Source organism: Schistocerca piceifrons, unplaced genomic scaffold (assembly GCF_021461385.2).
Source record: "Schistocerca piceifrons isolate TAMUIC-IGC-003096 unplaced genomic scaffold, iqSchPice1.1 HiC_scaffold_595, whole genome shotgun sequence".
In the NCBI taxonomy this organism is placed as follows: Eukaryota; Metazoa; Arthropoda; class Insecta; order Orthoptera; family Acrididae; genus Schistocerca; species Schistocerca piceifrons.
The window spans coordinates 38-27,748 of record NW_025728838.1 but is presented as its reverse complement, the minus strand read 5'-3'; the positions used below and the strand labels follow the sequence as shown (position 1 = coordinate 27,748).

The window sequence follows — 27,711 nt, the reverse complement described above, 5'->3', positions numbered from 1 at the left end:
CTGCACTGCTTAAAAATGACGCCCGAACGCGATCGCCTAAGTACTCTTGCGGCGCACGCACGCGACGACTCTTGCCAAAGGACGCGAAATGTGCGTAGAGACGCTGTCTGGATGCGCTCGCCTACCCCGTAATGCGCCTACAGCTACGACCACCTTGAGCCGCCGCCGACAGGCGGGAAGCAGACACAGCGCGGCGTGCGCGGACGGAAACCGTGCGGTGGTGGTGTAATGGTCAGCATAGTTGCCTTCCAAGCAGTTGATCCGGGTTCGATTCCCGGCCACCGCAGCCGGCTTTTACTTTTGCGTATGAGTACTTTTGCCACGCGTCTTTAAATTAATGTTTCTTTCCCCCTCTTACTCGCTTTCATGCCACCCTATAGTGTGTGCGTCGATTCCCCTTGAGTCTCGACTTGTCTCGACTTTGCTCAGCTGACGCGAGAGCTGACGCTCTCCAATCGGCCTATATCAAGAGGACAAGCACGCGAAACGACTGAGAGAGGTATGGCGAGGCGGCCACCACATTACTTATGCCTCAAGTAAATACCTGCTGCCTGTTATCATGTATTGTCTGATGTTACATGTTCTGTCAGACAAATTCAGTTTTATTACTAGTACATTTCTTTTTTTTTTTTTTTTTCTTTGTTGAAAATTTTACAACACGCTCCTTCATTTCACTGTGGCCGCACGGCGCGACTTGGCATACCGAGAGGCAAAACGTGGCGCCAGTGCCCTTGACCGAATAGCGCTGCAGCTCCGAAACCGAAGAGGAAAGAGTAATACGAATTGAAACCGTCGGCAGTGCCCTGTGTTCGCAGGCGGTCACCCGCCCAAGCACTGACAACGCCCAGCTTCGCGCAGTAGCGGTGATCGGACGAGAAACTTTGTGTTCACCGTGCTGTGACCAGTGAAGTGTTTTAGCGCGTCCCGACAAGTCGCGTTCTGGTCCCCTATCAGCTCCCACACAATGTGACGACTTCTTTGTTACCATACTTCCCCGCCGAAATCGGCGTTGCCTTTTTGAAAGAGTGAAATCGTAGTGGCCCGTGGGGGGATCGAACCCACGACCTTCGCGTTATTAGCACGACGCTCTAACCGACTGAGCTAACGGGCCTCGGGAATTGCTCTGCGTATTGCCATGTAACATTTCTATGGTAGCAGTCCAACAGTGGACCAGCGTCTCTTCTTCCTTTATTCCGCTGCTCGTAGTAATTTCATTGCGTGCCCGTTTCTCTCGACTGTTTTCAGCTGACGTTTATGAACCAGTAGCTATAATGCGAGGAGGACGTGAAACAGCCTTTCGCAGGGTCAAAACTTGTCGTGACTTTTGCCGAAAAATTCCGTTCCGGTACCGGGAATCGAACCCGGGCCTCCTGGGTGAAAGCCAGGTATCCTAGCCACTAGACCACACCGGACGCGCAAGTTTTACTCGGGGTTTACACCCGGTCCACTCGCTTTCCGTGTCGCACTTTCCCTGTTTGCGAGCATCTTTTCGCGCGCCCATGGCGAGGCGCGCATGGCAAAAGTCACAATTCATTGCTTTATGCCTCGTTGTTACAGCGGTAGGAGGAAAAGCAAAGCTGTAAGTAGTAATATTTATTTACTTATTTCGCAAGTAAATACCTGCTGCCTGTCATCGTACAGCAGGTCATACATTGTGTGACTTTACACGTTATATCGTACGAAATTCAGTATTATTACTAGTACTTTTTTCCTTGAAAATTTCACATAAGAACTGCAAGTAGTAATAACGGGAAGTAAACATTATCACGCTGAGTCGTTGAAGCCTTGAGGATAACAAAGTACAAAGTGTTTTGCTCCTTCGCAAACCCCAGAGCCGTCGATTTAGCTGTGGACGAAAGTAAATTAAATGCCCCGGGTGAGGATCGAACTCACGACCTTAAGATTATGAGACTTACGCGCTGCCTACTGCGCTACCGAGGCAGGTGATCGCCAGGCCTTCTGGAATCTCGGTAAGTACCAAATACCAGTGGTAGAGAGTCTGCACTTCCTGGCTCATTTTTTTCTGTTGCTACACGTGCATTCCCGGCGCGACAGGCAACTTGCGATGCTAGGCCGACGCCAGTATGTACAATAGCGCACAACAGTCCAAACGAGCAGTCGTGCGCGCTGCATGTTTGGTTATTCCCACACGGAAATCCCGCGGTTCATTCTCATGGCTCACGCAGTTCGAGTGCGAAAGACACGCAGCACCACTATCGGAGAAAAAACAAAATGATGCATCGGCCGGGAATCGAACCCGGGCCGCCCGCGTGGCAGGCGAGCATTCTACCACTGAACCACCGATGCTCAGCTAGTTCACAGCTTCCTGGTGCTTTCCGCGGCAGACGTCTGAGGGGAAAGTGGGACTGCCGTCCAGCGCCGTCGCATCCTCTCGAGAGAATGCTACACACGCTGAATCCTGAACTGCACTGCACTGCTTAAAAATGACGCCCGAACGCGATCGCCTAAGTACTCTTGCGGCGCACGCACGCGACGACTCTTGCCAAAGGACGCGAAATGTGCGTAGAGACGCTGTCTGGATGCGCTCGCCTACCCCGTAATGCGCCTACAGCTACGACCACCTTGAGCCGCCGCCGACAGGCGGGAAGCAGACACAGCGCGGCGTGCGCGGACGGAAACCGTGCGGTGGTGGTGTAATGGTCAGCATAGTTGCCTTCCAAGCAGTTGATCCGGGTTCGATTCCCGGCCACCGCAGCCGGCTTTTACTTTTGCGTATGAGTACTTTTGCCACGCGTCTTTAAATTAATGTTTCTTTCCCCCTCTTACTCGCTTTCATGCCACCCTATAGTGTGTGCGTCGATTCCCCTTGAGTCTCGACTTGTCTCGACTTTGCTCAGCTGACGCGAGAGCTGACGCTCTCCAATCGGCCTATATCAAGAGGACAAGCACGCGAAACGACTGAGAGAGGTATGGCGAGGCGGCCACCACATTACTTATGCCTCAAGTAAATACCTGCTGCCTGTTATCATGTATTGTCTGATGTTACATGTTCTGTCAGACAAATTCAGTTTTATTACTAGTACATTTCTTTTTTTTTTTTTTTTTCTTTGTTGAAAATTTTACAACACGCTCCTTCATTTCACTGTGGCCGCACGGCGCGACTTGGCATACCGAGAGGCAAAACGTGGCGCCAGTGCCCTTGACCGAATAGCGCTGCAGCTCCGAAACCGAAGAGGAAAGAGTAATACGAATTGAAACCGTCGGCAGTGCCCTGTGTTCGCAGGCGGTCACCCGCCCAAGCACTGACAACGCCCAGCTTCGCGCAGTAGCGGTGATCGGACGAGAAACTTTGTGTTCACCGTGCTGTGACCAGTGAAGTGTTTTAGCGCGTCCCGACAAGTCGCGTTCTGGTCCCCTATCAGCTCCCACACAATGTGACGACTTCTTTGTTACCATACTTCCCCGCCGAAATCGGCGTTGCCTTTTTGAAAGAGTGAAATCGTAGTGGCCCGTGGGGGGATCGAACCCACGACCTTCGCGTTATTAGCACGACGCTCTAACCGACTGAGCTAACGGGCCTCGGGAATTGCTCTGCGTATTGCCATGTAACATTTCTATGGTAGCAGTCCAACAGTGGACCAGCGTCTCTTCTTCCTTTATTCCGCTGCTCGTAGTAATTTCATTGCGTGCCCGTTTCTCTCGACTGTTTTCAGCTGACGTTTATGAACCAGTAGCTATAATGCGAGGAGGACGTGAAACAGCCTTTCGCAGGGTCAAAACTTGTCGTGACTTTTGCCGAAAAATTCCGTTCCGGTACCGGGAATCGAACCCGGGCCTCCTGGGTGAAAGCCAGGTATCCTAGCCACTAGACCACACCGGACGCGCAAGTTTTACTCGGGGTTTACACCCGGTCCACTCGCTTTCCGTGTCGCACTTTCCCTGTTTGCGAGCATCTTTTCGCGCGCCCATGGCGAGGCGCGCATGGCAAAAGTCACAATTCATTGCTTTATGCCTCGTTGTTACAGCGGTAGGAGGAAAAGCAAAGCTGTAAGTAGTAATATTTATTTACTTATTTCGCAAGTAAATACCTGCTGCCTGTCATCGTACAGCAGGTCATACATTGTGTGACTTTACACGTTATATCGTACGAAATTCAGTATTATTACTAGTACTTTTTTCCTTGAAAATTTCACATAAGAACTGCAAGTAGTAATAACGGGAAGTAAACATTATCACGCTGAGTCGTTGAAGCCTTGAGGATAACAAAGTACAAAGTGTTTTGCTCCTTCGCAAACCCCAGAGCCGTCGATTTAGCTGTGGACGAAAGTAAATTAAATGCCCCGGGTGAGGATCGAACTCACGACCTTAAGATTATGAGACTTACGCGCTGCCTACTGCGCTACCGAGGCAGGTGATCGCCAGGCCTTCTGGAATCTCGGTAAGTACCAAATACCAGTGGTAGAGAGTCTGCACTTCCTGGCTCATTTTTTTCTGTTGCTACACGTGCATTCCCGGCGCGACAGGCAACTTGCGATGCTAGGCCGACGCCAGTATGTACAATAGCGCACAACAGTCCAAACGAGCAGTCGTGCGCGCTGCATGTTTGGTTATTCCCACACGGAAATCCCGCGGTTCATTCTCATGGCTCACGCAGTTCGAGTGCGAAAGACACGCAGCACCACTATCGGAGAAAAAACAAAATGATGCATCGGCCGGGAATCGAACCCGGGCCGCCCGCGTGGCAGGCGAGCATTCTACCACTGAACCACCGATGCTCAGCTAGTTCACAGCTTCCTGGTGCTTTCCGCGGCAGACGTCTGAGGGGAAAGTGGGACTGCCGTCCAGCGCCGTCGCATCCTCTCGAGAGAATGCTACACACGCTGAATCCTGAACTGCACTGCACTGCTTAAAAATGACGCCCGAACGCGATCGCCTAAGTACTCTTGCGGCGCACGCACGCGACGACTCTTGCCAAAGGACGCGAAATGTGCGTAGAGACGCTGTCTGGATGCGCTCGCCTACCCCGTAATGCGCCTACAGCTACGACCACCTTGAGCCGCCGCCGACAGGCGGGAAGCAGACACAGCGCGGCGTGCGCGGACGGAAACCGTGCGGTGGTGGTGTAATGGTCAGCATAGTTGCCTTCCAAGCAGTTGATCCGGGTTCGATTCCCGGCCACCGCAGCCGGCTTTTACTTTTGCGTATGAGTACTTTTGCCACGCGTCTTTAAATTAATGTTTCTTTCCCCCTCTTACTCGCTTTCATGCCACCCTATAGTGTGTGCGTCGATTCCCCTTGAGTCTCGACTTGTCTCGACTTTGCTCAGCTGACGCGAGAGCTGACGCTCTCCAATCGGCCTATATCAAGAGGACAAGCACGCGAAACGACTGAGAGAGGTATGGCGAGGCGGCCACCACATTACTTATGCCTCAAGTAAATACCTGCTGCCTGTTATCATGTATTGTCTGATGTTACATGTTCTGTCAGACAAATTCAGTTTTATTACTAGTACATTTCTTTTTTTTTTTTTTTTTTCTTTGTTGAAAATTTTACAACACGCTCCTTCATTTCACTGTGGCCGCACGGCGCGACTTGGCATACCGAGAGGCAAAACGTGGCGCCAGTGCCCTTGACCGAATAGCGCTGCAGCTCCGAAACCGAAGAGGAAAGAGTAATACGAATTGAAACCGTCGGCAGTGCCCTGTGTTCGCAGGCGGTCACCCGCCCAAGCACTGACAACGCCCAGCTTCGCGCAGTAGCGGTGATCGGACGAGAAACTTTGTGTTCACCGTGCTGTGACCAGTGAAGTGTTTTAGCGCGTCCCGACAAGTCGCGTTCTGGTCCCCTATCAGCTCCCACACAATGTGACGACTTCTTTGTTACCATACTTCCCCGCCGAAATCGGCGTTGCCTTTTTGAAAGAGTGAAATCGTAGTGGCCCGTGGGGGGATCGAACCCACGACCTTCGCGTTATTAGCACGACGCTCTAACCGACTGAGCTAACGGGCCTCGGGAATTGCTCTGCGTATTGCCATGTAACATTTCTATGGTAGCAGTCCAACAGTGGACCAGCGTCTCTTCTTCCTTTATTCCGCTGCTCGTAGTAATTTCATTGCGTGCCCGTTTCTCTCGACTGTTTTCAGCTGACGTTTATGAACCAGTAGCTATAATGCGAGGAGGACGTGAAACAGCCTTTCGCAGGGTCAAAACTTGTCGTGACTTTTGCCGAAAAATTCCGTTCCGGTACCGGGAATCGAACCCGGGCCTCCTGGGTGAAAGCCAGGTATCCTAGCCACTAGACCACACCGGACGCGCAAGTTTTACTCGGGGTTTACACCCGGTCCACTCGCTTTCCGTGTCGCACTTTCCCTGTTTGCGAGCATCTTTTCGCGCGCCCATGGCGAGGCGCGCATGGCAAAAGTCACAATTCATTGCTTTATGCCTCGTTGTTACAGCGGTAGGAGGAAAAGCAAAGCTGTAAGTAGTAATATTTATTTACTTATTTCGCAAGTAAATACCTGCTGCCTGTCATCGTACAGCAGGTCATACATTGTGTGACTTTACACGTTATATCGTACGAAATTCAGTATTATTACTAGTACTTTTTTCCTTGAAAATTTCACATAAGAACTGCAAGTAGTAATAACGGGAAGTAAACATTATCACGCTGAGTCGTTGAAGCCTTGAGGATAACAAAGTACAAAGTGTTTTGCTCCTTCGCAAACCCCAGAGCCGTCGATTTAGCTGTGGACGAAAGTAAATTAAATGCCCCGGGTGAGGATCGAACTCACGACCTTAAGATTATGAGACTTACGCGCTGCCTACTGCGCTACCGAGGCAGGTGATCGCCAGGCCTTCTGGAATCTCGGTAAGTACCAAATACCAGTGGTAGAGAGTCTGCACTTCCTGGCTCATTTTTTTCTGTTGCTACACGTGCATTCCCGGCGCGACAGGCAACTTGCGATGCTAGGCCGACGCCAGTATGTACAATAGCGCACAACAGTCCAAACGAGCAGTCGTGCGCGCTGCATGTTTGGTTATTCCCACACGGAAATCCCGCGGTTCATTCTCATGGCTCACGCAGTTCGAGTGCGAAAGACACGCAGCACCACTATCGGAGAAAAAACAAAATGATGCATCGGCCGGGAATCGAACCCGGGCCGCCCGCGTGGCAGGCGAGCATTCTACCACTGAACCACCGATGCTCAGCTAGTTCACAGCTTCCTGGTGCTTTCCGCGGCAGACGTCTGAGGGGAAAGTGGGACTGCCGTCCAGCGCCGTCGCATCCTCTCGAGAGAATGCTACACACGCTGAATCCTGAACTGCACTGCACTGCTTAAAAATGACGCCCGAACGCGATCGCCTAAGTACTCTTGCGGCGCACGCACGCGACGACTCTTGCCAAAGGACGCGAAATGTGCGTAGAGACGCTGTCTGGATGCGCTCGCCTACCCCGTAATGCGCCTACAGCTACGACCACCTTGAGCCGCCGCCGACAGGCGGGAAGCAGACACAGCGCGGCGTGCGCGGACGGAAACCGTGCGGTGGTGGTGTAATGGTCAGCATAGTTGCCTTCCAAGCAGTTGATCCGGGTTCGATTCCCGGCCACCGCAGCCGGCTTTTACTTTTGCGTATGAGTACTTTTGCCACGCGTCTTTAAATTAATGTTTCTTTCCCCCTCTTACTCGCTTTCATGCCACCCTATAGTGTGTGCGTCGATTCCCCTTGAGTCTCGACTTGTCTCGACTTTGCTCAGCTGACGCGAGAGCTGACGCTCTCCAATCGGCCTATATCAAGAGGACAAGCACGCGAAACGACTGAGAGAGGTATGGCGAGGCGGCCACCACATTACTTATGCCTCAAGTAAATACCTGCTGCCTGTTATCATGTATTGTCTGATGTTACATGTTCTGTCAGACAAATTCAGTTTTATTACTAGTACATTTCTTTTTTTTTTTTTTTTTCTTTGTTGAAAATTTTACAACACGCTCCTTCATTTCACTGTGGCCGCACGGCGCGACTTGGCATACCGAGAGGCAAAACGTGGCGCCAGTGCCCTTGACCGAATAGCGCTGCAGCTCTGAAACCGAAGAGGAAAGAGTAATACGAATTGAAACCGTCGGCAGTGCCCTGTGTTCGCAGGCGGTCACCCGCCCAAGCACTGACAACGCCCAGCTTCGCGCAGTAGCGGTGATCGGACGAGAAACTTTGTGTTCACCGTGCTGTGACCAGTGAAGTGTTTTAGCGCGTCCCGACAAGTCGCGTTCTGGTCCCCTATCAGCTCCCACACAATGTGACGACTTCTTTGTTACCATACTTCCCCGCCGAAATCGGCGTTGCCTTTTTGAAAGAGTGAAATCGTAGTGGCCCGTGGGGGGATCGAACCCACGACCTTCGCGTTATTAGCACGACGCTCTAACCGACTGAGCTAACGGGCCTCGGGAATTGCTCTGCGTATTGCCATGTAACATTTCTATGGTAGCAGTCCAACAGTGGACCAGCGTCTCTTCTTCCTTTATTCCGCTGCTCGTAGTAATTTCATTGCGTGCCCGTTTCTCTCGACTGTTTTCAGCTGACGTTTATGAACCAGTAGCTATAATGCGAGGAGGACGTGAAACAGCCTTTCGCAGGGTCAAAACTTGTCGTGACTTTTGCCGAAAAATTCCGTTCCGGTACCGGGAATCGAACCCGGGCCTCCTGGGTGAAAGCCAGGTATCCTAGCCACTAGACCACACCGGACGCGCAAGTTTTACTCGGGGTTTACACCCGGTCCACTCGCTTTCCGTGTCGCACTTTCCCTGTTTGCGAGCATCTTTTCGCGCGCCCATGGCGAGGCGCGCATGGCAAAAGTCACAATTCATTGCTTTATGCCTCGTTGTTACAGCGGTAGGAGGAAAAGCAAAGCTGTAAGTAGTAATATTTATTTACTTATTTCGCAAGTAAATACCTGCTGCCTGTCATCGTACAGCAGGTCATACATTGTGTGACTTTACACGTTATATCGTACGAAATTCAGTATTATTACTAGTACTTTTTTCCTTGAAAATTTCACATAAGAACTGCAAGTAGTAATAACGGGAAGTAAACATTATCACGCTGAGTCGTTGAAGCCTTGAGGATAACAAAGTACAAAGTGTTTTGCTCCTTCGCAAACCCCAGAGCCGTCGATTTAGCTGTGGACGAAAGTAAATTAAATGCCCCGGGTGAGGATCGAACTCACGACCTTAAGATTATGAGACTTACGCGCTGCCTACTGCGCTACCGAGGCAGGTGATCGCCAGGCCTTCTGGAATCTCGGTAAGTACCAAATACCAGTGGTAGAGAGTCTGCACTTCCTGGCTCATTTTTTTCTGTTGCTACACGTGCATTCCCGGCGCGACAGGCAACTTGCGATGCTAGGCCGACGCCAGTATGTACAATAGCGCACAACAGTCCAAACGAGCAGTCGTGCGCGCTGCATGTTTGGTTATTCCCACACGGAAATCCCGCGGTTCATTCTCATGGCTCACGCAGTTCGAGTGCGAAAGACACGCAGCACCACTATCGGAGAAAAAACAAAATGATGCATCGGCCGGGAATCGAACCCGGGCCGCCCGCGTGGCAGGCGAGCATTCTACCACTGAACCACCGATGCTCAGCTAGTTCACAGCTTCCTGGTGCTTTCCGCGGCAGACGTCTGAGGGGAAAGTGGGACTGCCGTCCAGCGCCGTCGCATCCTCTCGAGAGAATGCTACACACGCTGAATCCTGAACTGCACTGCACTGCTTAAAAATGACGCCCGAACGCGATCGCCTAAGTACTCTTGCGGCGCACGCACGCGACGACTCTTGCCAAAGGACGCGAAATGTGCGTAGAGACGCTGTCTGGATGCGCTCGCCTACCCCGTAATGCGCCTACAGCTACGACCACCTTGAGCCGCCGCCGACAGGCGGGAAGCAGACACAGCGCGGCGTGCGCGGACGGAAACCGTGCGGTGGTGGTGTAATGGTCAGCATAGTTGCCTTCCAAGCAGTTGATCCGGGTTCGATTCCCGGCCACCGCAGCCGGCTTTTACTTTTGCGTATGAGTACTTTTGCCACGCGTCTTTAAATTAATGTTTCTTTCCCCCTCTTACTCGCTTTCATGCCACCCTATAGTGTGTGCGTCGATTCCCCTTGAGTCTCGACTTGTCTCGACTTTGCTCAGCTGACGCGAGAGCTGACGCTCTCCAATCGGCCTATATCAAGAGGACAAGCACGCGAAACGACTGAGAGAGGTATGGCGAGGCGGCCACCACATTACTTATGCCTCAAGTAAATACCTGCTGCCTGTTATCATGTATTGTCTGATGTTACATGTTCTGTCAGACAAATTCAGTTTTATTACTAGTACATTTCTTTTTTTTTTTTTTTTTCTTTGTTGAAAATTTTACAACACGCTCCTTCATTTCACTGTGGCCGCACGGCGCGACTTGGCATACCGAGAGGCAAAACGTGGCGCCAGTGCCCTTGACCGAATAGCGCTGCAGCTCCGAAACCGAAGAGGAAAGAGTAATACGAATTGAAACCGTCGGCAGTGCCCTGTGTTCGCAGGCGGTCACCCGCCCAAGCACTGACAACGCCCAGCTTCGCGCAGTAGCGGTGATCGGACGAGAAACTTTGTGTTCACCGTGCTGTGACCAGTGAAGTGTTTTAGCGCGTCCCGACAAGTCGCGTTCTGGTCCCCTATCAGCTCCCACACAATGTGACGACTTCTTTGTTACCATACTTCCCCGCCGAAATCGGCGTTGCCTTTTTGAAAGAGTGAAATCGTAGTGGCCCGTGGGGGGATCGAACCCACGACCTTCGCGTTATTAGCACGACGCTCTAACCGACTGAGCTAACGGGCCTCGGGAATTGCTCTGCGTATTGCCATGTAACATTTCTATGGTAGCAGTCCAACAGTGGACCAGCGTCTCTTCTTCCTTTATTCCGCTGCTCGTAGTAATTTCATTGCGTGCCCGTTTCTCTCGACTGTTTTCAGCTGACGTTTATGAACCAGTAGCTATAATGCGAGGAGGACGTGAAACAGCCTTTCGCAGGGTCAAAACTTGTCGTGACTTTTGCCGAAAAATTCCGTTCCGGTACCGGGAATCGAACCCGGGCCTCCTGGGTGAAAGCCAGGTATCCTAGCCACTAGACCACACCGGACGCGCAAGTTTTACTCGGGGTTTACACCCGGTCCACTCGCTTTCCGTGTCGCACTTTCCCTGTTTGCGAGCATCTTTTCGCGCGCCCATGGCGAGGCGCGCATGGCAAAAGTCACAATTCATTGCTTTATGCCTCGTTGTTACAGCGGTAGGAGGAAAAGCAAAGCTGTAAGTAGTAATATTTATTTACTTATTTCGCAAGTAAATACCTGCTGCCTGTCATCGTACAGCAGGTCATACATTGTGTGACTTTACACGTTATATCGTACGAAATTCAGTATTATTACTAGTACTTTTTTCCTTGAAAATTTCACATAAGAACTGCAAGTAGTAATAACGGGAAGTAAACATTATCACGCTGAGTCGTTGAAGCCTTGAGGATAACAAAGTACAAAGTGTTTTGCTCCTTCGCAAACCCCAGAGCCGTCGATTTAGCTGTGGACGAAAGTAAATTAAATGCCCCGGGTGAGGATCGAACTCACGACCTTAAGATTATGAGACTTACGCGCTGCCTACTGCGCTACCGAGGCAGGTGATCGCCAGGCCTTCTGGAATCTCGGTAAGTACCAAATACCAGTGGTAGAGAGTCTGCACTTCCTGGCTCATTTTTTTCTGTTGCTACACGTGCATTCCCGGCGCGACAGGCAACTTGCGATGCTAGGCCGACGCCAGTATGTACAATAGCGCACAACAGTCCAAACGAGCAGTCGTGCGCGCTGCATGTTTGGTTATTCCCACACGGAAATCCCGCGGTTCATTCTCATGGCTCACGCAGTTCGAGTGCGAAAGACACGCAGCACCACTATCGGAGAAAAAACAAAATGATGCATCGGCCGGGAATCGAACCCGGGCCGCCCGCGTGGCAGGCGAGCATTCTACCACTGAACCACCGATGCTCAGCTAGTTCACAGCTTCCTGGTGCTTTCCGCGGCAGACGTCTGAGGGGAAAGTGGGACTGCCGTCCAGCGCCGTCGCATCCTCTCGAGAGAATGCTACACACGCTGAATCCTGAACTGCACTGCACTGCTTAAAAATGACGCCCGAACGCGATCGCCTAAGTACTCTTGCGGCGCACGCACGCGACGACTCTTGCCAAAGGACGCGAAATGTGCGTAGAGACGCTGTCTGGATGCGCTCGCCTACCCCGTAATGCGCCTACAGCTACGACCACCTTGAGCCGCCGCCGACAGGCGGGAAGCAGACACAGCGCGGCGTGCGCGGACGGAAACCGTGCGGTGGTGGTGTAATGGTCAGCATAGTTGCCTTCCAAGCAGTTGATCCGGGTTCGATTCCCGGCCACCGCAGCCGGCTTTTACTTTTGCGTATGAGTACTTTTGCCACGCGTCTTTAAATTAATGTTTCTTTCCCCCTCTTACTCGCTTTCATGCCACCCTATAGTGTGTGCGTCGATTCCCCTTGAGTCTCGACTTGTCTCGACTTTGCTCAGCTGACGCGAGAGCTGACGCTCTCCAATCGGCCTATATCAAGAGGACAAGCACGCGAAACGACTGAGAGAGGTATGGCGAGGCGGCCACCACATTACTTATGCCTCAAGTAAATACCTGCTGCCTGTTATCATGTATTGTCTGATGTTACATGTTCTGTCAGACAAATTCAGTTTTATTACTAGTACATTTCTTTTTTTTTTTTTTTTTCTTTGTTGAAAATTTTACAACACGCTCCTTCATTTCACTGTGGCCGCACGGCGCGACTTGGCATACCGAGAGGCAAAACGTGGCGCCAGTGCCCTTGACCGAATAGCGCTGCAGCTCCGAAACCGAAGAGGAAAGAGTAATACGAATTGAAACCGTCGGCAGTGCCCTGTGTTCGCAGGCGGTCACCCGCCCAAGCACTGACAACGCCCAGCTTCGCGCAGTAGCGGTGATCGGACGAGAAACTTTGTGTTCACCGTGCTGTGACCAGTGAAGTGTTTTAGCGCGTCCCGACAAGTCGCGTTCTGGTCCCCTATCAGCTCCCACACAATGTGACGACTTCTTTGTTACCATACTTCCCCGCCGAAATCGGCGTTGCCTTTTTGAAAGAGTGAAATCGTAGTGGCCCGTGGGGGGATCGAACCCACGACCTTCGCGTTATTAGCACGACGCTCTAACCGACTGAGCTAACGGGCCTCGGGAATTGCTCTGCGTATTGCCATGTAACATTTCTATGGTAGCAGTCCAACAGTGGACCAGCGTCTCTTCTTCCTTTATTCCGCTGCTCGTAGTAATTTCATTGCGTGCCCGTTTCTCTCGACTGTTTTCAGCTGACGTTTATGAACCAGTAGCTATAATGCGAGGAGGACGTGAAACAGCCTTTCGCAGGGTCAAAACTTGTCGTGACTTTTGCCGAAAAATTCCGTTCCGGTACCGGGAATCGAACCCGGGCCTCCTGGGTGAAAGCCAGGTATCCTAGCCACTAGACCACACCGGACGCGCAAGTTTTACTCGGGGTTTACACCCGGTCCACTCGCTTTCCGTGTCGCACTTTCCCTGTTTGCGAGCATCTTTTCGCGCGCCCATGGCGAGGCGCGCATGGCAAAAGTCACAATTCATTGCTTTATGCCTCGTTGTTACAGCGGTAGGAGGAAAAGCAAAGCTGTAAGTAGTAATATTTATTTACTTATTTCGCAAGTAAATACCTGCTGCCTGTCATCGTACAGCAGGTCATACATTGTGTGACTTTACACGTTATATCGTACGAAATTCAGTATTATTACTAGTACTTTTTTCCTTGAAAATTTCACATAAGAACTGCAAGTAGTAATAACGGGAAGTAAACATTATCACGCTGAGTCGTTGAAGCCTTGAGGATAACAAAGTACAAAGTGTTTTGCTCCTTCGCAAACCCCAGAGCCGTCGATTTAGCTGTGGACGAAAGTAAATTAAATGCCCCGGGTGAGGATCGAACTCACGACCTTAAGATTATGAGACTTACGCGCTGCCTACTGCGCTACCGAGGCAGGTGATCGCCAGGCCTTCTGGAATCTCGGTAAGTACCAAATACCAGTGGTAGAGAGTCTGCACTTCCTGGCTCATTTTTTTCTGTTGCTACACGTGCATTCCCGGCGCGACAGGCAACTTGCGATGCTAGGCCGACGCCAGTATGTACAATAGCGCACAACAGTCCAAACGAGCAGTCGTGCGCGCTGCATGTTTGGTTATTCCCACACGGAAATCCCGCGGTTCATTCTCATGGCTCACGCAGTTCGAGTGCGAAAGACACGCAGCACCACTATCGGAGAAAAAACAAAATGATGCATCGGCCGGGAATCGAACCCGGGCCGCCCGCGTGGCAGGCGAGCATTCTACCACTGAACCACCGATGCTCAGCTAGTTCACAGCTTCCTGGTGCTTTCCGCGGCAGACGTCTGAGGGGAAAGTGGGACTGCCGTCCAGCGCCGTCGCATCCTCTCGAGAGAATGCTACACACGCTGAATCCTGAACTGCACTGCACTGCTTAAAAATGACGCCCGAACGCGATCGCCTAAGTACTCTTGCGGCGCACGCACGCGACGACTCTTGCCAAAGGACGCGAAATGTGCGTAGAGACGCTGTCTGGATGCGCTCGCCTACCCCGTAATGCGCCTACAGCTACGACCACCTTGAGCCGCCGCCGACAGGCGGGAAGCAGACACAGCGCGGCGTGCGCGGACGGAAACCGTGCGGTGGTGGTGTAATGGTCAGCATAGTTGCCTTCCAAGCAGTTGATCCGGGTTCGATTCCCGGCCACCGCAGCCGGCTTTTACTTTTGCGTATGAGTACTTTTGCCACGCGTCTTTAAATTAATGTTTCTTTCCCCCTCTTACTCGCTTTCATGCCACCCTATAGTGTGTGCGTCGATTCCCCTTGAGTCTCGACTTGTCTCGACTTTGCTCAGCTGACGCGAGAGCTGACGCTCTCCAATCGGCCTATATCAAGAGGACAAGCACGCGAAACGACTGAGAGAGGTATGGCGAGGCGGCCACCACATTACTTATGCCTCAAGTAAATACCTGCTGCCTGTTATCATGTATTGTCTGATGTTACATGTTCTGTCAGACAAATTCAGTTTTATTACTAGTACATTTCTTTTTTTTTTTTTTTTTCTTTGTTGAAAATTTTACAACACGCTCCTTCATTTCACTGTGGCCGCACGGCGCGACTTGGCATACCGAGAGGCAAAACGTGGCGCCAGTGCCCTTGACCGAATAGCGCTGCAGCTCCGAAACCGAAGAGGAAAGAGTAATACGAATTGAAACCGTCGGCAGTGCCCTGTGTTCGCAGGCGGTCACCCGCCCAAGCACTGACAACGCCCAGCTTCGCGCAGTAGCGGTGATCGGACGAGAAACTTTGTGTTCACCGTGCTGTGACCAGTGAAGTGTTTTAGCGCGTCCCGACAAGTCGCGTTCTGGTCCCCTATCAGCTCCCACACAATGTGACGACTTCTTTGTTACCATACTTCCCCGCCGAAATCGGCGTTGCCTTTTTGAAAGAGTGAAATCGTAGTGGCCCGTGGGGGGATCGAACCCACGACCTTCGCGTTATTAGCACGACGCTCTAACCGACTGAGCTAACGGGCCTCGGGAATTGCTCTGCGTATTGCCATGTAACATTTCTATGGTAGCAGTCCAACAGTGGACCAGCGTCTCTTCTTCCTTTATTCCGCTGCTCGTAGTAATTTCATTGCGTGCCCGTTTCTCTCGACTGTTTTCAGCTGACGTTTATGAACCAGTAGCTATAATGCGAGGAGGACGTGAAACAGCCTTTCGCAGGGTCAAAACTTGTCGTGACTTTTGCCGAAAAATTCCGTTCCGGTACCGGGAATCGAACCCGGGCCTCCTGGGTGAAAGCCAGGTATCCTAGCCACTAGACCACACCGGACGCGCAAGTTTTACTCGGGGTTTACACCCGGTCCACTCGCTTTCCGTGTCGCACTTTCCCTGTTTGCGAGCATCTTTTCGCGCGCCCATGGCGAGGCGCGCATGGCAAAAGTCACAATTCATTGCTTTATGCCTCGTTGTTACAGCGGTAGGAGGAAAAGCAAAGCTGTAAGTAGTAATATTTATTTACTTATTTCGCAAGTAAATACCTGCTGCCTGTCATCGTACAGCAGGTCATACATTGTGTGACTTTACACGTTATATCGTACGAAATTCAGTATTATTACTAGTACTTTTTTCCTTGAAAATTTCACATAAGAACTGCAAGTAGTAATAACGGGAAGTAAACATTATCACGCTGAGTCGTTGAAGCCTTGAGGATAACAAAGTACAAAGTGTTTTGCTCCTTCGCAAACCCCAGAGCCGTCGATTTAGCTGTGGACGAAAGTAAATTAAATGCCCCGGGTGAGGATCGAACTCACGACCTTAAGATTATGAGACTTACGCGCTGCCTACTGCGCTACCGAGGCAGGTGATCGCCAGGCCTTCTGGAATCTCGGTAAGTACCAAATACCAGTGGTAGAGAGTCTGCACTTCCTGGCTCATTTTTTTCTGTTGCTACACGTGCATTCCCGGCGCGACAGGCAACTTGCGATGCTAGGCCGACGCCAGTATGTACAATAGCGCACAACAGTCCAAACGAGCAGTCGTGCGCGCTGCATGTTTGGTTATTCCCACACGGAAATCCCGCGGTTCATTCTCATGGCTCACGCAGTTCGAGTGCGAAAGACACGCAGCACCACTATCGGAGAAAAAACAAAATGATGCATCGGCCGGGAATCGAACCCGGGCCGCCCGCGTGGCAGGCGAGCATTCTACCACTGAACCACCGATGCTCAGCTAGTTCACAGCTTCCTGGTGCTTTCCGCGGCAGACGTCTGAGGGGAAAGTGGGACTGCCGTCCAGCGCCGTCGCATCCTCTCGAGAGAATGCTACACACGCTGAATCCTGAACTGCACTGCACTGCTTAAAAATGACGCCCGAACGCGATCGCCTAAGTACTCTTGCGGCGCACGCACGCGACGACTCTTGCCAAAGGACGCGAAATGTGCGTAGAGACGCTGTCTGGATGCGCTCGCCTACCCCGTAATGCGCCTACAGCTACGACCACCTTGAGCCGCCGCCGACAGGCGGGAAGCAGACACAGCGCGGCGTGCGCGGACGGAAACCGTGCGGTGGTGGTGTAATGGTCAGCATAGTTGCCTTCCAAGCAGTTGATCCGGGTTCGATTCCCGGCCACCGCAGCCGGCTTTTACTTTTGCGTATGAGTACTTTTGCCACGCGTCTTTAAATTAATGTTTCTTTCCCCCTCTTACTCGCTTTCATGCCACCCTATAGTGTGTGCGTCGATTCCCCTTGAGTCTCGACTTGTCTCGACTTTGCTCAGCTGACGCGAGAGCTGACGCTCTCCAATCGGCCTATATCAAGAGGACAAGCACGCGAAACGACTGAGAGAGGTATGGCGAGGCGGCCACCACATTACTTATGCCTCAAGTAAATACCTGCTGCCTGTTATCATGTATTGTCTGATGTTACATGTTCTGTCAGACAAATTCAGTTTTATTACTAGTACATTTCTTTTTTTTTTTTTTTTTCTTTGTTGAAAATTTTACAACACGCTCCTTCATTTCACTGTGGCCGCACGGCGCGACTTGGCATACCGAGAGGCAAAACGTGGCGCCAGTGCCCTTGACCGAATAGCGCTGCAGCTCCGAAACCGAAGAGGAAAGAGTAATACGAATTGAAACCGTCGGCAGTGCCCTGTGTTCGCAGGCGGTCACCCGCCCAAGCACTGACAACGCCCAGCTTCGCGCAGTAGCGGTGATCGGACGAGAAACTTTGTGTTCACCGTGCTGTGACCAGTGAAGTGTTTTAGCGCGTCCCGACAAGTCGCGTTCTGGTCCCCTATCAGCTCCCACACAATGTGACGACTTCTTTGTTACCATACTTCCCCGCCGAAATCGGCGTTGCCTTTTTGAAAGAGTGAAATCGTAGTGGCCCGTGGGGGGATCGAACCCACGACCTTCGCGTTATTAGCACGACGCTCTAACCGACTGAGCTAACGGGCCTCGGGAATTGCTCTGCGTATTGCCATGTAACATTTCTATGGTAGCAGTCCAACAGTGGACCAGCGTCTCTTCTTCCTTTATTCCGCTGCTCGTAGTAATTTCATTGCGTGCCCGTTTCTCTCGACTGTTTTCAGCTGACGTTTATGAACCAGTAGCTATAATGCGAGGAGGACGTGAAACAGCCTTTCGCAGGGTCAAAACTTGTCGTGACTTTTGCCGAAAAATTCCGTTCCGGTACCGGGAATCGAACCCGGGCCTCCTGGGTGAAAGCCAGGTATCCTAGCCACTAGACCACACCGGACGCGCAAGTTTTACTCGGGGTTTACACCCGGTCCACTCGCTTTCCGTGTCGCACTTTCCCTGTTTGCGAGCATCTTTTCGCGCGCCCATGGCGAGGCGCGCATGGCAAAAGTCACAATTCATTGCTTTATGCCTCGTTGTTACAGCGGTAGGAGGAAAAGCAAAGCTGTAAGTAGTAATATTTATTTACTTATTTCGCAAGTAAATACCTGCTGCCTGTCATCGTACAGCAGGTCATACATTGTGTGACTTTACACGTTATATCGTACGAAATTCAGTATTATTACTAGTACTTTTTTCCTTGAAAATTTCACATAAGAACTGCAAGTAGTAATAACGGGAAGTAAACATTATCACGCTGAGTCGTTGAAGCCTTGAGGATAACAAAGTACAAAGTGTTTTGCTCCTTCGCAAACCCCAGAGCCGTCGATTTAGCTGTGGACGAAAGTAAATTAAATGCCCCGGGTGAGGATCGAACTCACGACCTTAAGATTATGAGACTTACGCGCTGCCTACTGCGCTACCGAGGCAGGTGATCGCCAGGCCTTCTGGAATCTCGGTAAGTACCAAATACCAGTGGTAGAGAGTCTGCACTTCCTGGCTCATTTTTTTCTGTTGCTACACGTGCATTCCCGGCGCGACAGGCAACTTGCGATGCTAGGCCGACGCCAGTATGTACAATAGCGCACAACAGTCCAAACGAGCAGTCGTGCGCGCTGCATGTTTGGTTATTCCCACACGGAAATCCCGCGGTTCATTCTCATGGCTCACGCAGTTCGAGTGCGAAAGACACGCAGCACCACTATCGGAGAAAAAACAAAATGATGCATCGGCCGGGAATCGAACCCGGGCCGCCCGCGTGGCAGGCGAGCATTCTACCACTGAACCACCGATGCTCAGCTAGTTCACAGCTTCCTGGTGCTTTCCGCGGCAGACGTCTGAGGGGAAAGTGGGACTGCCGTCCAGCGCCGTCGCATCCTCTCGAGAGAATGCTACACACGCTGAATCCTGAACTGCACTGCACTGCTTAAAAATGACGCCCGAACGCGATCGCCTAAGTACTCTTGCGGCGCACGCACGCGACGACTCTTGCCAAAGGACGCGAAATGTGCGTAGAGACGCTGTCTGGATGCGCTCGCCTACCCCGTAATGCGCCTACAGCTACGACCACCTTGAGCCGCCGCCGACAGGCGGGAAGCAGACACAGCGCGGCGTGCGCGGACGGAAACCGTGCGGTGGTGGTGTAATGGTCAGCATAGTTGCCTTCCAAGCAGTTGATCCGGGTTCGATTCCCGGCCACCGCAGCCGGCTTTTACTTTTGCGTATGAGTACTTTTGCCACGCGTCTTTAAATTAATGTTTCTTTCCCCCTCTTACTCGCTTTCATGCCACCCTATAGTGTGTGCGTCGATTCCCCTTGAGTCTCGACTTGTCTCGACTTTGCTCAGCTGACGCGAGAGCTGACGCTCTCCAATCGGCCTATATCAAGAGGACAAGCACGCGAAACGACTGAGAGAGGTATGGCGAGGCGGCCACCACATTACTTATGCCTCAAGTAAATACCTGCTGCCTGTTATCATGTATTGTCTGATGTTACATGTTCTGTCAGACAAATTCAGTTTTATTACTAGTACATTTCTTTTTTTTTTTTTTTTTCTTTGTTGAAAATTTTACAACACGCTCCTTCATTTCACTGTGGCCGCACGGCGCGACTTGGCATACCGAGAGGCAAAACGTGGCGCCAGTGCCCTTGACCGAATAGCGCTGCAGCTCCGAAACCGAAGAGGAAAGAGTAATACGAATTGAAACCGTCGGCAGTGCCCTGTGTTCGCAGGCGGTCACCCGCCCAAGCACTGACAACGCCCAGCTTCGCGCAGTAGCGGTGATCGGACGAGAAACTTTGTGTTCACCGTGCTGTGACCAGTGAAGTGTTTTAGCGCGTCCCGACAAGTCGCGTTCTGGTCCCCTATCAGCTCCCACACAATGTGACGACTTCTTTGTTACCATACTTCCCCGCCGAAATCGGCGTTGCCTTTTTGAAAGAGTGAAATCGTAGTGGCCCGTGGGGGGATCGAACCCACGACCTTCGCGTTATTAGCACGACGCTCTAACCGACTGAGCTAACGGGCCTCGGGAATTGCTCTGCGTATTGCCATGTAACATTTCTATGGTAGCAGTCCAACAGTGGACCAGCGTCTCTTCTTCCTTTATTCCGCTGCTCGTAGTAATTTCATTGCGTGCCCGTTTCTCTCGACTGTTTTCAGCTGACGTTTATGAACCAGTAGCTATAATGCGAGGAGGACGTGAAACAGCCTTTCGCAGGGTCAAAACTTGTCGTGACTTTTGCCGAAAAATTCCGTTCCGGTACCGGGAATCGAACCCGGGCCTCCTGGGTGAAAGCCAGGTATCCTAGCCACTAGACCACACCGGACGCGCAAGTTTTACTCGGGGTTTACACCCGGTCCACTCGCTTTCCGTGTCGCACTTTCCCTGTTTGCGAGCATCTTTTCGCGCGCCCATGGCGAGGCGCGCATGGCAAAAGTCACAATTCATTGCTTTATGCCTCGTTGTTACAGCGGTAGGAGGAAAAGCAAAGCTGTAAGTAGTAATATTTATTTACTTATTTCGCAAGTAAATACCTGCTGCCTGTCATCGTACAGCAGGTCATACATTGTGTGACTTTACACGTTATATCGTACGAAATTCAGTATTATTACTAGTACTTTTTTCCTTGAAAATTTCACATAAGAACTGCAAGTAGTAATAACGGGAAGTAAACATTATCACGCTGAGTCGTTGAAGCCTTGAGGATAACAAAGTACAAAGTGTTTTGCTCCTTCGCAAACCCCAGAGCCGTCGATTTAGCTGTGGACGAAAGTAAATTAAATGCCCCGGGTGAGGATCGAACTCACGACCTTAAGATTATGAGACTTACGCGCTGCCTACTGCGCTACCGAGGCAGGTGATCGCCAGGCCTTCTGGAATCTCGGTAAGTACCAAATACCAGTGGTAGAGAGTCTGCACTTCCTGGCTCATTTTTTTCTGTTGCTACACGTGCATTCCCGGCGCGACAGGCAACTTGCGATGCTAGGCCGACGCCAGTATGTACAATAGCGCACAACAGTCCAAACGAGCAGTCGTGCGCGCTGCATGTTTGGTTATTCCCACACGGAAATCCCGCGGTTCATTCTCATGGCTCACGCAGTTCGAGTGCGAAAGACACGCAGCACCACTATCGGAGAAAAAACAAAATGATGCATCGGCCGGGAATCGAACCCGGGCCGCCCGCGTGGCAGGCGAGCATTCTACCACTGAACCACCGATGCTCAGCTAGTTCACAGCTTCCTGGTGCTTTCCGCGGCAGACGTCTGAGGGGAAAGTGGGACTGCCGTCCAGCGCCGTCGCATCCTCTCGAGAGAATGCTACACACGCTGAATCCTGAACTGCACTGCACTGCTTAAAAATGACGCCCGAACGCGATCGCCTAAGTACTCTTGCGGCGCACGCACGCGACGACTCTTGCCAAAGGACGCGAAATGTGCGTAGAGACGCTGTCTGGATGCGCTCGCCTACCCCGTAATGCGCCTACAGCTACGACCACCTTGAGCCGCCGCCGACAGGCGGGAAGCAGACACAGCGCGGCGTGCGCGGACGGAAACCGTGCGGTGGTGGTGTAATGGTCAGCATAGTTGCCTTCCAAGCAGTTGATCCGGGTTCGATTCCCGGCCACCGCAGCCGGCTTTTACTTTTGCGTATGAGTACTTTTGCCACGCGTCTTTAAATTAATGTTTCTTTCCCCCTCTTACTCGCTTTCATGCCACCCTATAGTGTGTGCGTCGATTCCCCTTGAGTCTCGACTTGTCTCGACTTTGCTCAGCTGACGCGAGAGCTGACGCTCTCCAATCGGCCTATATCAAGAGGACAAGCACGCGAAACGACTGAGAGAGGTATGGCGAGGCGGCCACCACATTACTTATGCCTCAAGTAAATACCTGCTGCCTGTTATCATGTATTGTCTGATGTTACATGTTCTGTCAGACAAATTCAGTTTTATTACTAGTACATTTCTTTTTTTTTTTTTTTTTCTTTGTTGAAAATTTTACAACACGCTCCTTCATTTCACTGTGGCCGCACGGCGCGACTTGGCATACCGAGAGGCAAAACGTGGCGCCAGTGCCCTTGACCGAATAGCGCTGCAGCTCCGAAACCGAAGAGGAAAGAGTAATACGAATTGAAACCGTCGGCAGTGCCCTGTGTTCGCAGGCGGTCACCCGCCCAAGCACTGACAACGCCCAGCTTCGCGCAGTAGCGGTGATCGGACGAGAAACTTTGTGTTCACCGTGCTGTGACCAGTGAAGTGTTTTAGCGCGTCCCGACAAGTCGCGTTCTGGTCCCCTATCAGCTCCCACACAATGTGACGACTTCTTTGTTACCATACTTCCCCGCCGAAATCGGCGTTGCCTTTTTGAAAGAGTGAAATCGTAGTGGCCCGTGGGGGGATCGAACCCACGACCTTCGCGTTATTAGCACGACGCTCTAACCGACTGAGCTAACGGGCCTCGGGAATTGCTCTGCGTATTGCCATGTAACATTTCTATGGTAGCAGTCCAACAGTGGACCAGCGTCTCTTCTTCCTTTATTCCGCTGCTCGTAGTAATTTCATTGCGTGCCCGTTTCTCTCGACTGTTTTCAGCTGACGTTTATGAACCAGTAGCTATAATGCGAGGAGGACGTGAAACAGCCTTTCGCAGGGTCAAAACTTGTCGTGACTTTTGCCGAAAAATTCCGTTCCGGTACCGGGAATCGAACCCGGGCCTCCTGGGTGAAAGCCAGGTATCCTAGCCACTAGACCACACCGGACGCGCAAGTTTTACTCGGGGTTTACACCCGGTCCACTCGCTTTCCGTGTCGCACTTTCCCTGTTTGCGAGCATCTTTTCGCGCGCCCATGGCGAGGCGCGCATGGCAAAAGTCACAATTCATTGCTTTATGCCTCGTTGTTACAGCGGTAGGAGGAAAAGCAAAGCTGTAAGTAGTAATATTTATTTACTTATTTCGCAAGTAAATACCTGCTGCCTGTCATCGTACAGCAGGTCATACATTGTGTGACTTTACACGTTATATCGTACGAAATTCAGTATTATTACTAGTACTTTTTTCCTTGAAAATTTCACATAAGAACTGCAAGTAGTAATAACGGGAAGTAAACATTATCACGCTGAGTCGTTGAAGCCTTGAGGATAACAAAGTACAAAGTGTTTTGCTCCTTCGCAAACCCCAGAGCCGTCGATTTAGCTGTGGACGAAAGTAAATTAAATGCCCCGGGTGAGGATCGAACTCACGACCTTAAGATTATGAGACTTACGCGCTGCCTACTGCGCTACCGAGGCAGGTGATCGCCAGGCCTTCTGGAATCTCGGTAAGTACCAAATACCAGTGGTAGAGAGTCTGCACTTCCTGGCTCATTTTTTTCTGTTGCTACACGTGCATTCCCGGCGCGACAGGCAACTTGCGATGCTAGGCCGACGCCAGTATGTACAATAGCGCACAACAGTCCAAACGAGCAGTCGTGCGCGCTGCATGTTTGGTTATTCCCACACGGAAATCCCGCGGTTCATTCTCATGGCTCACGCAGTTCGAGTGCGAAAGACACGCAGCACCACTATCGGAGAAAAAACAAAATGATGCATCGGCCGGGAATCGAACCCGGGCCGCCCGCGTGGCAGGCGAGCATTCTACCACTGAACCACCGATGCTCAGCTAGTTCACAGCTTCCTGGTGCTTTCCGCGGCAGACGTCTGAGGGGAAAGTGGGACTGCCGTCCAGCGCCGTCGCATCCTCTCGAGAGAATGCTACACACGCTGAATCCTGAACTGCACTGCACTGCTTAAAAATGACGCCCGAACGCGATCGCCTAAGTACTCTTGCGGCGCACGCACGCGACGACTCTTGCCAAAGGACGCGAAATGTGCGTAGAGACGCTGTCTGGATGCGCTCGCCTACCCCGTAATGCGCCTACAGCTACGACCACCTTGAGCCGCCGCCGACAGGCGGGAAGCAGACACAGCGCGGCGTGCGCGGACGGAAACCGTGCGGTGGTGGTGTAATGGTCAGCATAGTTGCCTTCCAAGCAGTTGATCCGGGTTCGATTCCCGGCCACCGCAGCCGGCTTTTACTTTTGCGTATGAGTACTTTTGCCACGCGTCTTTAAATTAATGTTTCTTTCCCCCTCTTACTCGCTTTCATGCCACCCTATAGTGTGTGCGTCGATTCCCCTTGAGTCTCGACTTGTCTCGACTTTGCTCAGCTGACGCGAGAGCTGACGCTCTCCAATCGGCCTATATCAAGAGGACAAGCACGCGAAACGACTGAGAGAGGTATGGCGAGGCGGCCACCACATTACTTATGCCTCAAGTAAATACCTGCTGCCTGTTATCATGTATTGTCTGATGTTACATGTTCTGTCAGACAAATTCAGTTTTATTACTAGTACATTTCTTTTTTTTTTTTTTTTCTTTGTTGAAAATTTTACAACACGCTCCTTCATTTCACTGTGGCCGCACGGCGCGACTTGGCATACCGAGAGGCAAAACGTGGCGCCAGTGCCCTTGACCGAATAGCGCTGCAGCTCCGAAACCGAAGAGGAAAGAGTAATACGAATTGAAACCGTCGGCAGTGCCCTGTGTTCGCAGGCGGTCACCCGCCCAAGCACTGACAACGCCCAGCTTCGCGCAGTAGCGGTGATCGGACGAGAAACTTTGTGTTCACCGTGCTGTGACCAGTGAAGTGTTTTAGCGCGTCCCGACAAGTCGCGTTCTGGTCCCCTATCAGCTCCCACACAATGTGACGACTTCTTTGTTACCATACTTCCCCGCCGAAATCGGCGTTGCCTTTTTGAAAGAGTGAAATCGTAGTGGCCCGTGGGGGGATCGAACCCACGACCTTCGCGTTATTAGCACGACGCTCTAACCGACTGAGCTAACGGGCCTCGGGAATTGCTCTGCGTATTGCCATGTAACATTTCTATGGTAGCAGTCCAACAGTGGACCAGCGTCTCTTCTTCCTTTATTCCGCTGCTCGTAGTAATTTCATTGCGTGCCCGTTTCTCTCGACTGTTTTCAGCTGACGTTTATGAACCAGTAGCTATAATGCGAGGAGGACGTGAAACAGCCTTTCGCAGGGTCAAAACTTGTCGTGACTTTTGCCGAAAAATTCCGTTCCGGTACCGGGAATCGAACCCGGGCCTCCTGGGTGAAAGCCAGGTATCCTAGCCACTAGACCACACCGGACGCGCAAGTTTTACTCGGGGTTTACACCCGGTCCACTCGCTTTCCGTGTCGCACTTTCCCTGTTTGCGAGCATCTTTTCGCGCGCCCATGGCGAGGCGCGCATGGCAAAAGTCACAATTCATTGCTTTATGCCTCGTTGTTACAGCGGTAGGAGGAAAAGCAAAGCTGTAAGTAGTAATATTTATTTACTTATTTCGCAAGTAAATACCTGCTGCCTGTCATCGTACAGCAGGTCATACATTGTGTGACTTTACACGTTATATCGTACGAAATTCAGTATTATTACTAGTACTTTTTTCCTTGAAAATTTCACATAAGAACTGCAAGTAGTAATAACGGGAAGTAAACATTATCACGCTGAGTCGTTGAAGCCTTGAGGATAACAAAGTACAAAGTGTTTTGCTCCTTCGCAAACCCCAGAGCCGTCGATTTAGCTGTGGACGAAAGTAAATTAAATGCCCCGGGTGAGGATCGAACTCACGACCTTAAGATTATGAGACTTACGCGCTGCCTACTGCGCTACCGAGGCAGGTGATCGCCAGGCCTTCTGGAATCTCGGTAAGTACCAAATACCAGTGGTAGAGAGTCTGCACTTCCTGGCTCATTTTTTTCTGTTGCTACACGTGCATTCCCGGCGCGACAGGCAACTTGCGATGCTAGGCCGACGCCAGTATGTACAATAGCGCACAACAGTCCAAACGAGCAGTCGTGCGCGCTGCATGTTTGGTTATTCCCACACGGAAATCCCGCGGTTCATTCTCATGGCTCACGCAGTTCGAGTGCGAAAGACACGCAGCACCACTATCGGAGAAAAAACAAAATGATGCATCGGCCGGGAATCGAACCCGGGCCGCCCGCGTGGCAGGCGAGCATTCTACCACTGAACCACCGATGCTCAGCTAGTTCACAGCTTCCTGGTGCTTTCCGCGGCAGACGTCTGAGGGGAAAGTGGGACTGCCGTCCAGCGCCGTCGCATCCTCTCGAGAGAATGCTACACACGCTGAATCCTGAACTGCACTGCACTGCTTAAAAATGACGCCCGAACGCGATCGCCTAAGTACTCTTGCGGCGCACGCACGCGACGACTCTTGCCAAAGGACGCGAAATGTGCGTAGAGACGCTGTCTGGATGCGCTCGCCTACCCCGTAATGCGCCTACAGCTACGACCACCTTGAGCCGCCGCCGACAGGCGGGAAGCAGACACAGCGCGGCGTGCGCGGACGGAAACCGTGCGGTGGTGGTGTAATGGTCAGCATAGTTGCCTTCCAAGCAGTTGATCCGGGTTCGATTCCCGGCCACCGCAGCCGGCTTTTACTTTTGCGTATGAGTACTTTTGCCACGCGTCTTTAAATTAATGTTTCTTTCCCCCTCTTACTCGCTTTCATGCCACCCTATAGTGTGTGCGTCGATTCCCCTTGAGTCTCGACTTGTCTCGACTTTGCTCAGCTGACGCGAGAGCTGACGCTCTCCAATCGGCCTATATCAAGAGGACAAGCACGCGAAACGACTGAGAGAGGTATGGCGAGGCGGCCACCACATTACTTATGCCTCAAGTAAATACCTGCTGCCTGTTATCATGTATTGTCTGATGTTACATGTTCTGTCAGACAAATTCAGTTTTATTACTAGTACATTTCTTTTTTTTTTTTTTTTCTTTGTTGAAAATTTTACAACACGCTCCTTCATTTCACTGTGGCCGCACGGCGCGACTTGGCATACCGAGAGGCAAAACGTGGCGCCAGTGCCCTTGACCGAATAGCGCTGCAGCTCCGAAACCGAAGAGGAAAGAGTAATACGAATTGAAACCGTCGGCAGTGCCCTGTGTTCGCAGGCGGTCACCCGCCCAAGCACTGACAACGCCCAGCTTCGCGCAGTAGCGGTGATCGGACGAGAAACTTTGTGTTCACCGTGCTGTGACCAGTGAAGTGTTTTAGCGCGTCCCGACAAGTCGCGTTCTGGTCCCCTATCAGCTCCCACACAATGTGACGACTTCTTTGTTACCATACTTC

The 27,711-nt window shown here is 51.6% G+C and overlaps 56 non-coding genes across 56 annotated transcripts; 12 read left to right on the top strand and 44 right to left on the bottom strand.

Moving 5' to 3' along the window:
• Nucleotides 1–214: 214 nt before the first annotated feature.
• On the top strand, nt 215–286 carry Trnag-ucc. Its single transcript has one exon. It is a non-coding gene; the product is annotated as a tRNA-Gly (tRNA).
• Nucleotides 287–1,037: 751 nt separating this feature from the next.
• Nucleotides 1,038–1,111, bottom strand: Trnai-aau. The gene has a single exon. It is a non-coding gene; the product is annotated as a tRNA-Ile (tRNA).
• A 229-nt stretch (nt 1,112–1,340) lies between these two features.
• Trnae-uuc lies at nt 1,341–1,412 on the bottom strand. The gene has a single exon. It is a non-coding gene; the product is annotated as a tRNA-Glu (tRNA).
• Nucleotides 1,413–1,868: 456 nt separating this feature from the next.
• Nucleotides 1,869–1,941, bottom strand: Trnam-cau. The gene has a single exon. It is a non-coding gene; the product is annotated as a tRNA-Met (tRNA).
• A 295-nt stretch (nt 1,942–2,236) lies between these two features.
• On the bottom strand, nt 2,237–2,307 carry Trnag-gcc. The gene has a single exon. It is a non-coding gene; the product is annotated as a tRNA-Gly (tRNA).
• A 336-nt stretch (nt 2,308–2,643) lies between these two features.
• Nucleotides 2,644–2,715, top strand: Trnag-ucc. The gene has a single exon. It is a non-coding gene; the product is annotated as a tRNA-Gly (tRNA).
• Nucleotides 2,716–3,466: 751 nt separating this feature from the next.
• Nucleotides 3,467–3,540, bottom strand: Trnai-aau. Its single transcript has one exon. It is a non-coding gene; the product is annotated as a tRNA-Ile (tRNA).
• Nucleotides 3,541–3,769: 229 nt separating this feature from the next.
• On the bottom strand, nt 3,770–3,841 carry Trnae-uuc. Its single transcript has one exon. It is a non-coding gene; the product is annotated as a tRNA-Glu (tRNA).
• Nucleotides 3,842–4,297: 456 nt separating this feature from the next.
• Nucleotides 4,298–4,370, bottom strand: Trnam-cau. Its single transcript has one exon. It is a non-coding gene; the product is annotated as a tRNA-Met (tRNA).
• A 295-nt stretch (nt 4,371–4,665) lies between these two features.
• On the bottom strand, nt 4,666–4,736 carry Trnag-gcc. The gene has a single exon. It is a non-coding gene; the product is annotated as a tRNA-Gly (tRNA).
• Nucleotides 4,737–5,072: 336 nt separating this feature from the next.
• Nucleotides 5,073–5,144, top strand: Trnag-ucc. Its single transcript has one exon. It is a non-coding gene; the product is annotated as a tRNA-Gly (tRNA).
• Nucleotides 5,145–5,896: 752 nt separating this feature from the next.
• Nucleotides 5,897–5,970, bottom strand: Trnai-aau. Its single transcript has one exon. It is a non-coding gene; the product is annotated as a tRNA-Ile (tRNA).
• A 229-nt stretch (nt 5,971–6,199) lies between these two features.
• On the bottom strand, nt 6,200–6,271 carry Trnae-uuc. The gene has a single exon. It is a non-coding gene; the product is annotated as a tRNA-Glu (tRNA).
• A 456-nt stretch (nt 6,272–6,727) lies between these two features.
• Trnam-cau lies at nt 6,728–6,800 on the bottom strand. The gene has a single exon. It is a non-coding gene; the product is annotated as a tRNA-Met (tRNA).
• Nucleotides 6,801–7,095: 295 nt separating this feature from the next.
• On the bottom strand, nt 7,096–7,166 carry Trnag-gcc. The gene has a single exon. It is a non-coding gene; the product is annotated as a tRNA-Gly (tRNA).
• A 336-nt stretch (nt 7,167–7,502) lies between these two features.
• Nucleotides 7,503–7,574, top strand: Trnag-ucc. Its single transcript has one exon. It is a non-coding gene; the product is annotated as a tRNA-Gly (tRNA).
• Nucleotides 7,575–8,325: 751 nt separating this feature from the next.
• Trnai-aau lies at nt 8,326–8,399 on the bottom strand. The gene has a single exon. It is a non-coding gene; the product is annotated as a tRNA-Ile (tRNA).
• A 229-nt stretch (nt 8,400–8,628) lies between these two features.
• Nucleotides 8,629–8,700, bottom strand: Trnae-uuc. Its single transcript has one exon. It is a non-coding gene; the product is annotated as a tRNA-Glu (tRNA).
• A 456-nt stretch (nt 8,701–9,156) lies between these two features.
• Nucleotides 9,157–9,229, bottom strand: Trnam-cau. The gene has a single exon. It is a non-coding gene; the product is annotated as a tRNA-Met (tRNA).
• Nucleotides 9,230–9,524: 295 nt separating this feature from the next.
• On the bottom strand, nt 9,525–9,595 carry Trnag-gcc. Its single transcript has one exon. It is a non-coding gene; the product is annotated as a tRNA-Gly (tRNA).
• Nucleotides 9,596–9,931: 336 nt separating this feature from the next.
• Nucleotides 9,932–10,003, top strand: Trnag-ucc. Its single transcript has one exon. It is a non-coding gene; the product is annotated as a tRNA-Gly (tRNA).
• Nucleotides 10,004–10,754: 751 nt separating this feature from the next.
• Trnai-aau lies at nt 10,755–10,828 on the bottom strand. The gene has a single exon. It is a non-coding gene; the product is annotated as a tRNA-Ile (tRNA).
• Nucleotides 10,829–11,057: 229 nt separating this feature from the next.
• Trnae-uuc lies at nt 11,058–11,129 on the bottom strand. Its single transcript has one exon. It is a non-coding gene; the product is annotated as a tRNA-Glu (tRNA).
• A 456-nt stretch (nt 11,130–11,585) lies between these two features.
• Nucleotides 11,586–11,658, bottom strand: Trnam-cau. Its single transcript has one exon. It is a non-coding gene; the product is annotated as a tRNA-Met (tRNA).
• A 295-nt stretch (nt 11,659–11,953) lies between these two features.
• Nucleotides 11,954–12,024, bottom strand: Trnag-gcc. Its single transcript has one exon. It is a non-coding gene; the product is annotated as a tRNA-Gly (tRNA).
• Nucleotides 12,025–12,360: 336 nt separating this feature from the next.
• Trnag-ucc lies at nt 12,361–12,432 on the top strand. The gene has a single exon. It is a non-coding gene; the product is annotated as a tRNA-Gly (tRNA).
• A 751-nt stretch (nt 12,433–13,183) lies between these two features.
• Nucleotides 13,184–13,257, bottom strand: Trnai-aau. Its single transcript has one exon. It is a non-coding gene; the product is annotated as a tRNA-Ile (tRNA).
• A 229-nt stretch (nt 13,258–13,486) lies between these two features.
• Trnae-uuc lies at nt 13,487–13,558 on the bottom strand. The gene has a single exon. It is a non-coding gene; the product is annotated as a tRNA-Glu (tRNA).
• Nucleotides 13,559–14,014: 456 nt separating this feature from the next.
• Nucleotides 14,015–14,087, bottom strand: Trnam-cau. The gene has a single exon. It is a non-coding gene; the product is annotated as a tRNA-Met (tRNA).
• Nucleotides 14,088–14,382: 295 nt separating this feature from the next.
• On the bottom strand, nt 14,383–14,453 carry Trnag-gcc. Its single transcript has one exon. It is a non-coding gene; the product is annotated as a tRNA-Gly (tRNA).
• Nucleotides 14,454–14,789: 336 nt separating this feature from the next.
• On the top strand, nt 14,790–14,861 carry Trnag-ucc. Its single transcript has one exon. It is a non-coding gene; the product is annotated as a tRNA-Gly (tRNA).
• A 751-nt stretch (nt 14,862–15,612) lies between these two features.
• Trnai-aau lies at nt 15,613–15,686 on the bottom strand. Its single transcript has one exon. It is a non-coding gene; the product is annotated as a tRNA-Ile (tRNA).
• A 229-nt stretch (nt 15,687–15,915) lies between these two features.
• Nucleotides 15,916–15,987, bottom strand: Trnae-uuc. Its single transcript has one exon. It is a non-coding gene; the product is annotated as a tRNA-Glu (tRNA).
• Nucleotides 15,988–16,443: 456 nt separating this feature from the next.
• Nucleotides 16,444–16,516, bottom strand: Trnam-cau. The gene has a single exon. It is a non-coding gene; the product is annotated as a tRNA-Met (tRNA).
• A 295-nt stretch (nt 16,517–16,811) lies between these two features.
• Trnag-gcc lies at nt 16,812–16,882 on the bottom strand. The gene has a single exon. It is a non-coding gene; the product is annotated as a tRNA-Gly (tRNA).
• Nucleotides 16,883–17,218: 336 nt separating this feature from the next.
• On the top strand, nt 17,219–17,290 carry Trnag-ucc. Its single transcript has one exon. It is a non-coding gene; the product is annotated as a tRNA-Gly (tRNA).
• Nucleotides 17,291–18,041: 751 nt separating this feature from the next.
• Trnai-aau lies at nt 18,042–18,115 on the bottom strand. The gene has a single exon. It is a non-coding gene; the product is annotated as a tRNA-Ile (tRNA).
• Nucleotides 18,116–18,344: 229 nt separating this feature from the next.
• Nucleotides 18,345–18,416, bottom strand: Trnae-uuc. Its single transcript has one exon. It is a non-coding gene; the product is annotated as a tRNA-Glu (tRNA).
• Nucleotides 18,417–18,872: 456 nt separating this feature from the next.
• Nucleotides 18,873–18,945, bottom strand: Trnam-cau. Its single transcript has one exon. It is a non-coding gene; the product is annotated as a tRNA-Met (tRNA).
• Nucleotides 18,946–19,240: 295 nt separating this feature from the next.
• Trnag-gcc lies at nt 19,241–19,311 on the bottom strand. The gene has a single exon. It is a non-coding gene; the product is annotated as a tRNA-Gly (tRNA).
• A 336-nt stretch (nt 19,312–19,647) lies between these two features.
• Trnag-ucc lies at nt 19,648–19,719 on the top strand. Its single transcript has one exon. It is a non-coding gene; the product is annotated as a tRNA-Gly (tRNA).
• Nucleotides 19,720–20,470: 751 nt separating this feature from the next.
• On the bottom strand, nt 20,471–20,544 carry Trnai-aau. The gene has a single exon. It is a non-coding gene; the product is annotated as a tRNA-Ile (tRNA).
• Nucleotides 20,545–20,773: 229 nt separating this feature from the next.
• Nucleotides 20,774–20,845, bottom strand: Trnae-uuc. The gene has a single exon. It is a non-coding gene; the product is annotated as a tRNA-Glu (tRNA).
• Nucleotides 20,846–21,301: 456 nt separating this feature from the next.
• Nucleotides 21,302–21,374, bottom strand: Trnam-cau. The gene has a single exon. It is a non-coding gene; the product is annotated as a tRNA-Met (tRNA).
• A 295-nt stretch (nt 21,375–21,669) lies between these two features.
• Trnag-gcc lies at nt 21,670–21,740 on the bottom strand. The gene has a single exon. It is a non-coding gene; the product is annotated as a tRNA-Gly (tRNA).
• Nucleotides 21,741–22,076: 336 nt separating this feature from the next.
• Nucleotides 22,077–22,148, top strand: Trnag-ucc. The gene has a single exon. It is a non-coding gene; the product is annotated as a tRNA-Gly (tRNA).
• A 751-nt stretch (nt 22,149–22,899) lies between these two features.
• Trnai-aau lies at nt 22,900–22,973 on the bottom strand. The gene has a single exon. It is a non-coding gene; the product is annotated as a tRNA-Ile (tRNA).
• Nucleotides 22,974–23,202: 229 nt separating this feature from the next.
• Trnae-uuc lies at nt 23,203–23,274 on the bottom strand. The gene has a single exon. It is a non-coding gene; the product is annotated as a tRNA-Glu (tRNA).
• A 456-nt stretch (nt 23,275–23,730) lies between these two features.
• Trnam-cau lies at nt 23,731–23,803 on the bottom strand. Its single transcript has one exon. It is a non-coding gene; the product is annotated as a tRNA-Met (tRNA).
• Nucleotides 23,804–24,098: 295 nt separating this feature from the next.
• Trnag-gcc lies at nt 24,099–24,169 on the bottom strand. Its single transcript has one exon. It is a non-coding gene; the product is annotated as a tRNA-Gly (tRNA).
• Nucleotides 24,170–24,505: 336 nt separating this feature from the next.
• Nucleotides 24,506–24,577, top strand: Trnag-ucc. The gene has a single exon. It is a non-coding gene; the product is annotated as a tRNA-Gly (tRNA).
• A 750-nt stretch (nt 24,578–25,327) lies between these two features.
• On the bottom strand, nt 25,328–25,401 carry Trnai-aau. Its single transcript has one exon. It is a non-coding gene; the product is annotated as a tRNA-Ile (tRNA).
• A 229-nt stretch (nt 25,402–25,630) lies between these two features.
• Trnae-uuc lies at nt 25,631–25,702 on the bottom strand. Its single transcript has one exon. It is a non-coding gene; the product is annotated as a tRNA-Glu (tRNA).
• Nucleotides 25,703–26,158: 456 nt separating this feature from the next.
• On the bottom strand, nt 26,159–26,231 carry Trnam-cau. Its single transcript has one exon. It is a non-coding gene; the product is annotated as a tRNA-Met (tRNA).
• A 295-nt stretch (nt 26,232–26,526) lies between these two features.
• Trnag-gcc lies at nt 26,527–26,597 on the bottom strand. Its single transcript has one exon. It is a non-coding gene; the product is annotated as a tRNA-Gly (tRNA).
• Nucleotides 26,598–26,933: 336 nt separating this feature from the next.
• On the top strand, nt 26,934–27,005 carry Trnag-ucc. The gene has a single exon. It is a non-coding gene; the product is annotated as a tRNA-Gly (tRNA).
• The last annotated feature ends 706 nt before the right edge of the window (nt 27,006–27,711 follow it).